The sequence below is a fragment of the Lissotriton helveticus genome, chromosome 8, assembly GCF_964261635.1.
Source record: "Lissotriton helveticus chromosome 8, aLisHel1.1, whole genome shotgun sequence".
Taxonomy (NCBI): domain Eukaryota; kingdom Metazoa; phylum Chordata; class Amphibia; order Caudata; family Salamandridae; genus Lissotriton; species Lissotriton helveticus.
In genome coordinates, this window is record NC_136069.1 from 1,192,350,806 (window position 1) to 1,192,363,235 (window position 12,430).

Here is a 12,430-nt window from a genome sequence, read left to right on the forward strand (position 1 = left end):
ACCTCCTTTCAAAGCTGAAGAGATTCAGTCTAATCCATCCCAGGCAGCAATATTTTCAATCCTTGCAAATGGCGCCTCTAATGTTTTTCATGAGATAGAAGCAGAACAGGAATACTTGCAACAAATCCAGCAAAGAGAGGCAAGGTGACTACATGGAAAATCAATTAATTGTAAGAACTTGCATCAGTTTTGTCAGTTTGAATATCATGTCAGACTCTTACTGTTCAACAAACATATTGAGTGCTTGATTAACATACTGGATCTTAATTAAGTTGATTTAGGTAGATTGAAGTTAAAAAGTACATGGGAATAAAGATGTTGTCCATTGTCAGGGTAGGATGGGGAGTGGGAGTAGGAAAGTCTGTCGGCCAGTATATCAGACATGCACATGCATTAAAATATCCACTAGTATTATTGAAAAATAGCAACTGGTGATTTAGGGAGGTGGGTTATTGTGTAAGTGCAATTTGATCCCTTTTCTTTTACTCTGGTACAATTCTGAACAATCCGAAATCCGCTTAGGATCTAATATATCACTTAGTGGATTTTCCTAAAAATATATTAATTTGAAGCAATTTTAATCTCATCCAGTTGACAGAACTGGGCCTGGTACGTCCAGAACTGTACAAAGAAAGCCCAAAATTGCTGGATCTATTGCTAGGCTTAAGAAAGAGCTTGGTCTAATGGATGCCTGGTGAGCAGGGAATTGCCATGAAAAACAATACACAATTTATTTGTCTTGCTTTCAATCCACCTCTTGAATCAACTATTTTCTTTAATGTTATAACCTCATTTATTCCAAATTGCTTTTCAGAACACAGCTAATTGTTTAGAGAGAGTCCTTCCATCAAAGACTGGACCTTCATATGGATGGTTAGAATAAGCTTTACTTTCCAATAATTGCTCTTGGAAGAGAGGGACAACAGAACTCGGGGGCATATGATCAAGGGGGTTTATCTACGTTTTTTTGGCTTTAAAAGCCAAGAAAGCGGAGATAAAATTATCTCCCTATTACCTAGCTGTCACTAACACCAGTTAGCGACAGCTAGTAGGAGGTAGCGACCATCTTGGGCCCGCCTTTGCATGTCAGTGATATTTATCACTAATGACATGCAAAGTGGGCGTGCCAAGATGTTAGCGACTGGAAACAGTCGCTAACATCGCTATCTCCTATTACCAACTTATGGAGATATTCGCGCTAAGCGCGAATATCTCCAAAAGCTAACACCTGCCCTGAGCAGTTCTTAGCCATGTTATCCAATGGGAGGTGGATAACATGGCTAAGAGCATTAGCTCGATAATGCATGAATATCACGGACTTTTCAGCGATATTCATGCATTGTGGCCGATTTTTATCGCATTTGCGATAAACCTTGGTAATACCAAGGTTTATTTGCGATCAAAATCGCAGCAGCGCAGCGGTAAATTTTTGTCTCTAACCAAGCGATAGCGATAATTATCGCTATTGCTTGGTAATATGCCCCTCAGTTATTATTTTAATGAGAATAATGGATTCACTTAAATAAAGAACACCTGGGAAGCCTATAAAGCAACTATGAGGGGAGAGCTAACTGCCTTCATGCCAATATAAAAAAAAACGAGAGTAAATTAGGCATAAAGCACTATTAGATGCTTTCCCTTCAACTGAGGTTAAACTCCATCAATTTGACCATAGGAAGAATTATTTGAATAGGGAGTCCACAAAACTAGAGCTGCATAACTTTTTTTCACTCATGAAGGAAGTTTTCAATGTCTAAACTTTGGCTAACTTTTGTATGAAGATTGGGAAACCAGAGTCCTCAAAGCCCAACACACCCTGACCAAGATTAGAGACCAGATCCATGGTTAGAGGAAGTCATCAAATTGGGAAAAAATCTGGAGCATGTATCTTAAATTTATCAAGAACATTTAAATCCTACAGATAGCGATATACCAACCTTCTTGGATTAAGTCCTAATTCCTTCACTTACCGTAAAGGCAGCATCTGATCTTTATCACCCCATAGAACAAAAGGAACTAGAGAAAGTTGTGATGGCACTCCCTAATTGCAAAGACGTTGGGGAAGACAGAATGGTACAAGTATCTAATCATAGAGTTACAAATTCCCTTAACAAGTTATTTAATGAACTACTGAAAGGAGGTAGTATTCTGCACCCTTTTAGATAATGAATATTTTTTTTTATATATTTCTTTTTATTAAAACAAGGCATCAATAAATACATCGGTGCAGAGTACAGAAGGGGGCCAATTAACGTCAATAGTAAATACAATAATTCTTGGTCGGGTGGGAGAGGGGAGCCATACATCAATATCATAAATGCTCATTCAATCGGGTTATGGGGAAGTTGGAACATCCAGGACTACATTTGCAGGTGGTACACAAATATTCCCCCTGTATTCGTTCCAGGGTCCCCAAATATCATTCCACTTCCGAGGACGACCTTGTGCCAGGTAAACAGTTTTTTCACGGAACATACACCAATCCATACTTTCTTTCCATCCCTCTATCGTTGGTGGCCTATCAGAACCCCACAGTTGTGCTACATTTCGTTTAGCAATCATGGACCCCAACGTGACCCATTGGGTCTGTGCAGTATTCAGATCCGTGGGCTTTTGCAGGCATCTCCTAGCCTCTGGCAAGAGGGCCACCCCTGTAACTTCATGCATAACATTATAAACAGAGCCCCAATAATGCACCATATGTCGACATTCCCAGATGATATGAAGGAACGTCGCCAATAGGCCACATTCCCGCTTACACAAACCCTCCTCCGCTAGACCCATCTTAATCAAATGTGGACCCGTGATATAGACTCTATGGAGTGTCTTAAGCTGGACAAGTCACAATCTTGCTGGGATCGCGACCTCCTTTGGAGAGGAGATCGCCGATTGCCAGTCCTCGTCATCAATTGCAAGGCCATCTCGGGTCCACCTCTCCCTCAAATCCACCAAAAGATCAACTCTGTGATTAATCCGTTTTTTATATACCAGGGAAATGGTGCTATCGGGCATATGTCCATCTAGTATACGGACCTCCAGGGGGGATGCCTCCGGTATCTTCTCCCCCTCGGGGAAGACCGATCGCAGGGCATGTCTGACCTGCGCATAACGAAAATACTCCGTACCACTCATCTCATATTCCTTTTGTAGGTCAGCGAATGATTTAATCTTTCCCTTCACCCAGAGATCACCTACAGTGGTTATTCCAATCAATTCCCATTTATCGAAACCCTTCGTGTTCCATAGTTTGCCAAATCTATCCGAACTAAAGAGTGGGGCAGCCAGAGTCAAGCAGTCTTTCCAACCAAGCGAAGTAGTAGCATCATGCCATATGCGCACCGCCACCCTAGTCGGCCCTGTCAGGGTTTTTTCCACTGATTTAGTATACAGTGCTCTGCTATAATTGCCACCCGGAAGCACCCACCTATCCATGGCATAGCCGGGATCAGTCGCAGATCCATACGTACCATGATTTATAGCCCCTAGTTGCGACGCCCAATAATATCTCCTGATGTCGGGGAGGGCGATCCCTCCGTCATACCACGGAAGCGTTAGTTTGGCCAACGCAATACGTGGCCTGCCGTCCCAGAGTAATTTACGCTGCAAACCCTCCACTTCACAGAAATAGCCTGCAGGAACTACGTCTAAGGTGTTTTGGAGGGTATAGAGGAAACGCGGCAGGGACATCATTTTAAAAAGGGCCGCTCGTCCCAACATCGAAAGTGGAAGTCTCTGCCACCCAATCACGTCACTTTTCAGCCGAGCCAATGGAGGAAGAAGGTTTCGCTCAAACCGGATCGTAGGATCCAATGGAAATATAAACACCAAGATATTTGAAACCTTCCCGTACAACTTGAATGGGGCAGTTCCGAGGCAAAACTGGGGCGTCACCATGTGAAACATACAAATACGACTTCGTCCAATTTATAATCAATCCAGAATTTCTGCCATACGACGCCAAAACATCACAAAGGACAATTAGAGATTTCCTCGGAGAGGAAAGATAAAGCAAGATATCGTCAGCGTACAGAGAAATCCGATCCTCAAACTGTGGGGACCAATGAATACCCTTGATCGAGGGCTCCCAGTGGAGCCAAGCCACCAATGGCTCGAGAGCCAGTGAAAACAGAAGTGGGGACAGTGGGCACCCCTGTCTAGTGCCCGGCCCAAGACAAAATGGCGGCGAGACACGACCGTTAATGACTACCTGCGCGAGTGGCTCAGTATACAATAGACGCACCCAGCTAATGAACTCCGAACCAAAACCGAACTTAGCCAAGACAGCCCATAAATACGGCCACTCCACCGTATCAAAAGCCATCGTCGCGTCGAGTGCCACTACGATAGCAGGCTCCTGCAGGGTATGTGCCCTTGCAAGAACCCCATGCAATCGCCTCAGATTCAAGGCCGTATTTCGATGTGGAATAAATCCCGATTGATCTGGATGGACGAGTTACCGATAATTTTTACCAGTCTATTGGACAGTATCTTAGCCAATATCTTAGGCTCTGCATTCAACAATGAGATCGGTCTGTACGAAGCGCAGCTAGTTCTTGGCTTCCCTTCCTTATGGATCACCACAATCGATGCCAGTCTCTGATCTCGGGGAGAACATCACACTCTCTAGACTCCAAAAACATATCTCTCAAATAGGGGGTGACTATATCGGGGCAGAGCTTATATAATTCGATAGGGAGACCGTTGGGACCCATCGCCTTTCCGACATTCAAGGAGCGCACAGCCAAAGCTACTTCATTGGGGGTAAGTTTACCATCCATAAAGTCTCGATCTTCCACCGACAAACACGGAAGTTTAATGTCCCTCAGTAGTAGACACGAATCTTCCTCCGGCCTATCTGAGACGGATGTATAAATATTCTGGAAGTATTCAGCGAAGCGGTCCACTATCTTCTTTGGGTCGGTCACACAAGTCCTGTCCTCAGCTTCAACCTCCGGAACGACCTGATCTGCTCTATCTTTCTTGTCGAGCCAGGCAATCAACTTACCGGCCTTATCACCTACATCATACCGACGCCCCTGTTGCTCACGACTAAGAGCCCTTGCAATGTCAGTGACCAACGTCCTATACTCAAGCTGCTTAAGCTGTAAAACATGCAATCTGCCGCGGGTCACCTCCTGCTCCAATTCTATTTATATACTATCTATTTCGGACTCAATTCTCACTACGTCCTCCTCCTTCTGCCTTTTAACACCAACGATCAGGAATAAAGCCTGACCCCTGACTACAGTTTTGAACGCCTCCCACAACAAAATAGACGACGAGACCGATCCCTCATTCTCCTGAAAATAATGCTCCAACGCGTTTATCAAATCTTTCCGGATTTTGGGATCACGCAGATACCAGGAATTGATGGGGCCACTCTACCATTGGAGCCAGTAGCGAAATCGAAGCTAAGCCAAAGAGGAGAATGATCAGAAATAACAATAGATGAGGCCAGGGCAGCAGACATCAGACCATAGTCAATCCGAGAAAGACTCCCATGAGCACCAGAGTGAAAAGTGTATTGCCGCTGAGTAGGATGAAACAATCTCCAACTATCCACCAAACCCAGTGTCTCCACGAAGTCCGGAAGCCATCTTTGAGCTCGCCTCAAATCCCGTGACGGAGATCTATCCAGGGTACCAGAGACTACCGCATTGAAGTCTCCCCCCAAAATCAGCAATCCACAAGGAAGGTCCAATACAACCTTACCCAACTCAAGAAAGGTCGTGTTCTGCAGACCCGGGGGGCATAAACCGAGACCAAAGAGAGGGTACGCCTCTCCCAACATCCCGTAACTGCAGAATATCATCCCCTTTCATCCGCGACGACCGAGTCAACAACAAATGGGAGAGAACCCCTAATAAGGATCCCAACCCCCCTGGACCCAGAAGTAAAACCCGCATGTGCCACAAGCCGAAATCCCTTCCTATTCATTGCCTTACACACATTTCCAACCAAGTGAGTTTCTTGCGGGAGGACCACATCTGGGGAGTGTCTCTTAAGGAATTGTATGACCACACTCCGCTTAATCTTGTCCCCCAACCCATTGACGTTCCAACTCAATACCCTCAACCCCCTACCCCCCATCATGGAACAAAAAGGAGATCCAACCCTCCCACGAGCCCGGCACCTTACAGGAATAAGCTGGAGATATAATGCCTTGTGAAAACTCAAACACAACACCAAAAAACAACAGTTCCCCCCCACCTCCCCCAAATAACCCGTTACACTACCCCCCACCCTGCACCCCTGCTTACGACTTTCAAGCCTCCCCAACTCGCAGTGTGCCTGTCGCCCCCACATCTAGACTAAACTACAAAAAGTAAGTCAGAGGAGGAAAGAGGCCTACCAATAGCCCATTTATCCCCCTGATGTATCGTGCTAGGTGTGAATCAAAACAGTACAAAATAAGGAAACCTTTCCCCCATCGTCCCCGGGTCCCAGAGCCACAGTTATCATTCTTGTTCCTGCGCACTTCCATCTTCTTCTCCGCTCTGTTTCTGGGGTTACTGCCGGGCCTTCAAAGTATCTAACAAGTCTGCAGCCATCTCCGGCTCATCGAAAAAAAAGTTATATCCTCAGTTTAGCCGGGCACAGCATGGAGTATTTAAGTCCCATGTCTCGAAGCCTTCTCTTCACCCCCTTAAAGTTCAGTCTTTGCTTCTGGACTGTTTGTGTAAAGTCAGGAAAGAAACTGATGGACGAGTTCTCATACTTCAAGGAGCCTCCCGACCTGGAAGCCTGAAGGATAGCATCTCTGTCTCTAAAATTGAATATTCTGACAATCAAGGGTTGAGACGGGGCACCGACACGCGGTCTTCCTCCCGGAATTCTGTGGGCCCGCTCGACTGTAAAAAACTTGCTCAGGCCTTTGGGGCCAAGATGGTTGGTTATGAGACCCTCCACGAAAAGATCAGCTGCCTGCCCCTCTGCATTTTCCGGGATCCCAATGATACGAACGTTATTCCTCCGGGCTATCCCTTCAAAATCCTCCAGTCGACGGACAACACGGTCATTAGAGGCTTTCAGATTCCGTACTTCGGATTGTAGCTCCGTGACATCCTCCGTGAGACTGGCCGTTTTAATGTCTAAGGATTTCACCTTCTCACTTGCCTTCGTGAGGTCAGCCCGAATCAAGTTGACTTCGATGGACACCGTATCAAGTTTATGAGATAGGGTCTCCATCTTCTGTCCAAGCGAGGATTTGATCCCATCAATGGCGGCCATTACATCTTGCAATGTAGGCTCAGTTTCCAGGGCAGAGGCATCCTTTACTCCTTCCTGTGACTTTCCTAGTCCACTAGGCGATCCCTTCGTCTGGGCGTAGCGATCCATGTTGTTCGACTGCGTATACCGCCCCCCTCTGGTGGCCTTCTGCTGCCGTTTGTCCCCCTCCGGCTTGGTCGCCATTTTGGGGATATTGCCATACACGTAGGCCGATCCAGGCAGGTGGCACTCAACAATCGTTATTCGTCGAACACGTCTAGTCCCTTACTTCCGACCCTCCAGGGTAGTATGACAAAAATCCGTGGCCAGCGATGTCAACTGGGGTGTCCTACAGTTAGACACACTCTGCAGCTGGTTCATGAGTGCACCCACCAAAATCGAAAGTGAAACCAAGTGAGGTCGTGGGGCCTGAACGGCCACTTCCGGTATACAGCACCGTTGTTGTTGAACTACGCCACGGGCACTATGCCAGCCCAGGCTCCGGGCATTCAAGAGAGACATGCCGCAAACTTTCCGAGTCCATAACTCCGGTTTCCGGGGCGCCTTCGGGATAAGGCTTGCAGCGTTCAGATCGTCTTTGCTTCAACTGCAAGAATCACTCCACAGCATTCAGGATTAACAACAGGATATAAGCGGGGGGCTATGGGGGTCTCGGGAGCCCCAAGCTCACGCGGCCATCTTGGATGCGCGCGAAGCTCCTCCTCGTAGATAATGAATATTGACGAGTCTTCCTACAAAAGATAACCACCTAGAAGATTTATATTTCTTCTGACCAACAACCCAACTAAATGCAGATTATAAAATCTTTGGAAAAATCTAACACTAAGAATAGCAGTGGTAATTCTGAAATTGATTAATAGGGCTGGAAATAGATTTTTCCTACCCCATCAGCTAAACACCAATGCACATTTTTTAGCAGATGCTATTGATTAGATCACAACAAATAAGATCCCAGCAACAGTGCTATTTATAGACGTCGATAAGGGGTTTGACTTGATGAGCTGTTAATATCTGTTCAGAGGTTTGAAAACCACGGGTTTCCTAGCCAGCTCATCAAGCCAATTGACTGCATATTTGAGGGATCTACTGCAGCACTAGAGCTGAATGGAAAAGGCACTGCACCTATAAACTAGATGCACCAGACAAGGTTGCATCCTTTCATCTTTACTATTTGAAAATTAGGTAATTAAGGCGGTAACTCCTGGCACTCCTATACTGAAACTGTATGCCGGTGACCTGGTGCTGTATTTCTAGTCTTACATTAATGAACTTATTAAACTCTTTAACTAACTATCATCATTTGACCGCTTGCAGGAAATGCGATAAATACCAATGAAATAGACATTTTACTTTCCAGCACTAATGTTCAATGACTACCCCAATTTTTGCAGACAATTTATCATGAGAAACCAAACTGGTGCTTAGGATTAGAGTCTCAGCAAAATGTTAAAATCTATATACACTACTTTTCACCCACCCTTATTCAGTAGATTAGATCTCAGCAGGACAAGTGGGACAAGCTACCAATGTTAATTATAGGCAGAGTCTCTATTGTCATAATGAATAAACTGTCTCTTTTAGACTTTTGGATTAGGGCAATTCCATGATATTTAACTAATACTTTTCTCCATAAAATCAACTCAGAAATAAATAGCTTCATCTACAATAAACATTTAACATGTCTAAGTATGTGAAAATTAAATTTGCCATAGGAAAAACGAGGGCTGACTTTCTCAGACTGGAAGAAATACTACTTTTTTAATAATAAATGCTAGATTTTACAACATATTTTTGCCAATCTATTGACAATTATATTATAGGAGAAATGAAAAGTGTGAATTTCCCCTATCCAGATCCTCTCATTCCGTGTATGAAAAACACGAAATTAGTTAGAATCCGCACTATTTCTATCTTTAAGCTAAACAGTGATAACTTTGCCAGTTCCTGAAATCCCCATGCTGTAGGCAACAATTCTACTCAAACTGATATGGCCTCAAGATCTTCAAGGAGAAATAAGAAGATGGGAAAAGTTGATCTGGGGAAATTAGGGAGCTGGTTTAAAAAAAGCAAACTCATTTCAGGGGAAGGTGCAAAAATTAGACTGCCACTTTCGAGAACTGAGAATAAACTCCCTGCTTGCAAATCTGCAGCTCTTTGAGTAAATACAGGCCTTTACATATTGAAGTCTTAAGGTAAATTATTTGGGATGTGTCTAATCCATCTAATACTTCAAGAAAAGTAGGCCAGTGGGTCCAATGGTTGCAGGTTTGACATTTGAAAAGTTGCTTGGAGAATTATAAAACAAATGGAAAAAAGAAACTAGTAGACATTTGATTTACTTGGAGGGTTAAAGGTCCAATTGGACTTTGTAATATCATCGGTCATACTCCTGATAGAGTCATATGTCCAAACAACGTTGTTGTATTTCAAACACAATGCTTTATTAACAGATAAAAGTTGCTGCAAGTACTTGCACACTGCCCAGACCATGACCGTGCTTGACTTGACAATTGATCTGCCGGGACCGTAACTCAATATATCCCTCGTTGGGGACACAAACCATCCAAGCCACAGGTTAGGACCCTTGTGACCCCAGGCGCCTATTCGTTAACATGGACCATCTGCAATTCTATTTTTCCACCTTGATAAAGTCGCAGCACAGCACGCCGGGAAGGTGTGAAATACGTGTTGGCTGATGTGTTTTCTTTAAAATCTGGTTCGCAACTTTTGAACCAGCAATTTATATTTGTTAATAAAGCAGTGTGTTTGAAATACAACAACGTAGTTTGGACAAATGACTCTCTATCCAGAGTATGATCAAGGATATCACAAAATCCAATTGGACTTCTAACCCGCTTTGTGATACTTATTCTCCTGTGCGAAAGGGGATTCTACTACTTACTGAGGCTAGTCAGAAAAACTAGAATCTTAACCCAATCATATGCTTTTGAGACACCCAGAACAAAAACCCAACACTTTAGAGAAATTTCATTCAAGAATGGGAAGAAATTTTCCCTGAATTGTATAGGGCTAAGAGAACCCAATTTTAAGCCAATGAAAATCTACATACAAAGGTGGGTATACTATACTCTGGTAAAACCAAATTTATTGTAATACAAACCACTAATAATTGTCCTAGGTGCCATGAACTTGAACTTGGAACATGGGTTCACATGATTTGAGGTTGTAAGAGGTTACCGGATTTTTGGGAAAATATTATTTCATTTTCTCAAAATTTGCTCGGAGTTTCTGTATTACTGGATGTATGATTGATTCTTCTGGGTAGCTCAAGACATTTGGGGCTAGGGTCAAGTGGTGTCCGAACCTGGTGGTTCATGTCGATCCTAATAGCTCACTCCCTGTTTAAAACAAATTGGAAAGCAGCTGAACTTACAGAGTTTCAAATCTGGCTGAAAACGACTCATATGGAAAGGGGCGACCGCTCGGTCCCCCCGAACGTATGGATGGGTGCCCGAACCTCCCGGGAAGCCATTTTGGGCGGGGTGGGCGTAGCCCGGCTGGTATGCCCAAAGCGGCGTAGCCGGGGCGCGCCTTCCCCCGCCCGAGAGGGGTTGTCCTAGACACCTCGATGGAGGACCACGCCCAGTAGGCGTATCGGGGACGGGTACACGCCCTCCCGCAGAAGGATAAAGGAGCGGGAATCCAGAAGATCGTCCTCTTGTTCCTCGGATCGGAAGGCTGCACCCACTCGTTGCTCGTGAGCCCTCGACGGAACAAGCAGCAATTTTGAACGTGGTAATCTTGTTTTTTCTCTTTCAGTTTCGAGGGCCCACAGATTTCAGGACCTCATGGATCGACCAAGGGCGGAAGACTCGAAACCATGCCTAGCAAGCAAGCAGGAAAGGGTTCGGAGACAGAGAGGATGTTACGCCTGTTGTCGAATCGGATGGCTTGTATGGACCGAAAGCTCGGACAAGTCCAGTCGCTCGGGAGAGGTTTAGCGGAGGTAAAGAAGCAATTGGCCGCATTGAACGACCCAGGTCAGCCAAAAAAGGTGATAGGCCCGGCCTTGCCGGGAATAGTCCCCGGGGGAAGAGGGAAGCGGGTCAAGGAAAGGGCGGTTTCGGGGGGGGGTCCCAGTTCCAGAGGTACCTCTCATCGCCCCCCTCGTACCGGTCGATAACCCGGTTCAGAACCCAGATGTAGGCCAGCCTATCCCGGTGGTGATCACCTCTGTCGAGGACGAGGAAATACCCCCAGAATTGGCCGCACAGTTGACGGCATGGCTCAGAACAAAGGTGGGGGGCACAGCGACCCCGGGAGATCTGGCCGAAGAAGCCAGAGTGTTAATAAAGCAGTTGCGGCAATCGAGAGATGTCGCGAAGGCGAGTGTTCCTCTTGTTCCTCCACAGGTGGCGCCGGGAGTACCAGCAGCTGGTCAAGAAAAGACGGCGGCAACAACAGCCGATCCGGGTAAGCTCGCATTGCCGATGGTGGGGGAGGGCTCGATACCCTCAAGGCGGGAAAAAGTTGCACAGCACATTCCCTTGGCCACGAAAGAGTTAATATGGGGAGACAAATATGTCAACATGTTTTCATTGTTAACGGACCATCGTGAGATGGAGTATGCTAAAACGCAGAAAGATTTGTGGCACCCTAGTGTCTGGCGCGCCAAGATGGCCGAGTTCAGGGTGGAAGAGACAGTGACGAACTGGGTTAAGGCCTTCTCTATATTTACCGCAGTTATGGGGGAACATAAACCTGAGGTTATGACTGAGTTGGTTTGCTATCAGAATCGCATTATGGATTTTTATTCAATGTATGAGGGGGAAGAATGGAAAGGCTATGACATGAAGTTCCGTAAAGCAAAAGAATATGATGCTTCTTTGTCTTGGGATTGTTTGGACTCGGTGTCATGGCACAAGCAACTCCTGCCGGAGGCGACAGGTACGTCCTCGCCAGGCGGGAGCGGGTCCGTTGTAGTCCGCCAAAAGCCCGGGGTGCCCTTTCGAGCAGGCACAGGTGGGGGCTATCAGCCTAGAGTTGGCGGGAATGGCGGCAAAGGAGGGGTCTGTTGGGGCTTCAATCGAGGCAATTGTAACAGACCACAGGGGACATGCAAGTTTAAGCATGTGTGTGCCGGCTGTGGGAATTCCTCACACTCGGAAAGTGCATGTAGATCAAAGAATGGCGGGACGGGAGGAAAAGGAGGACCTAAGCAGGAGTGAGGTGGACCTTT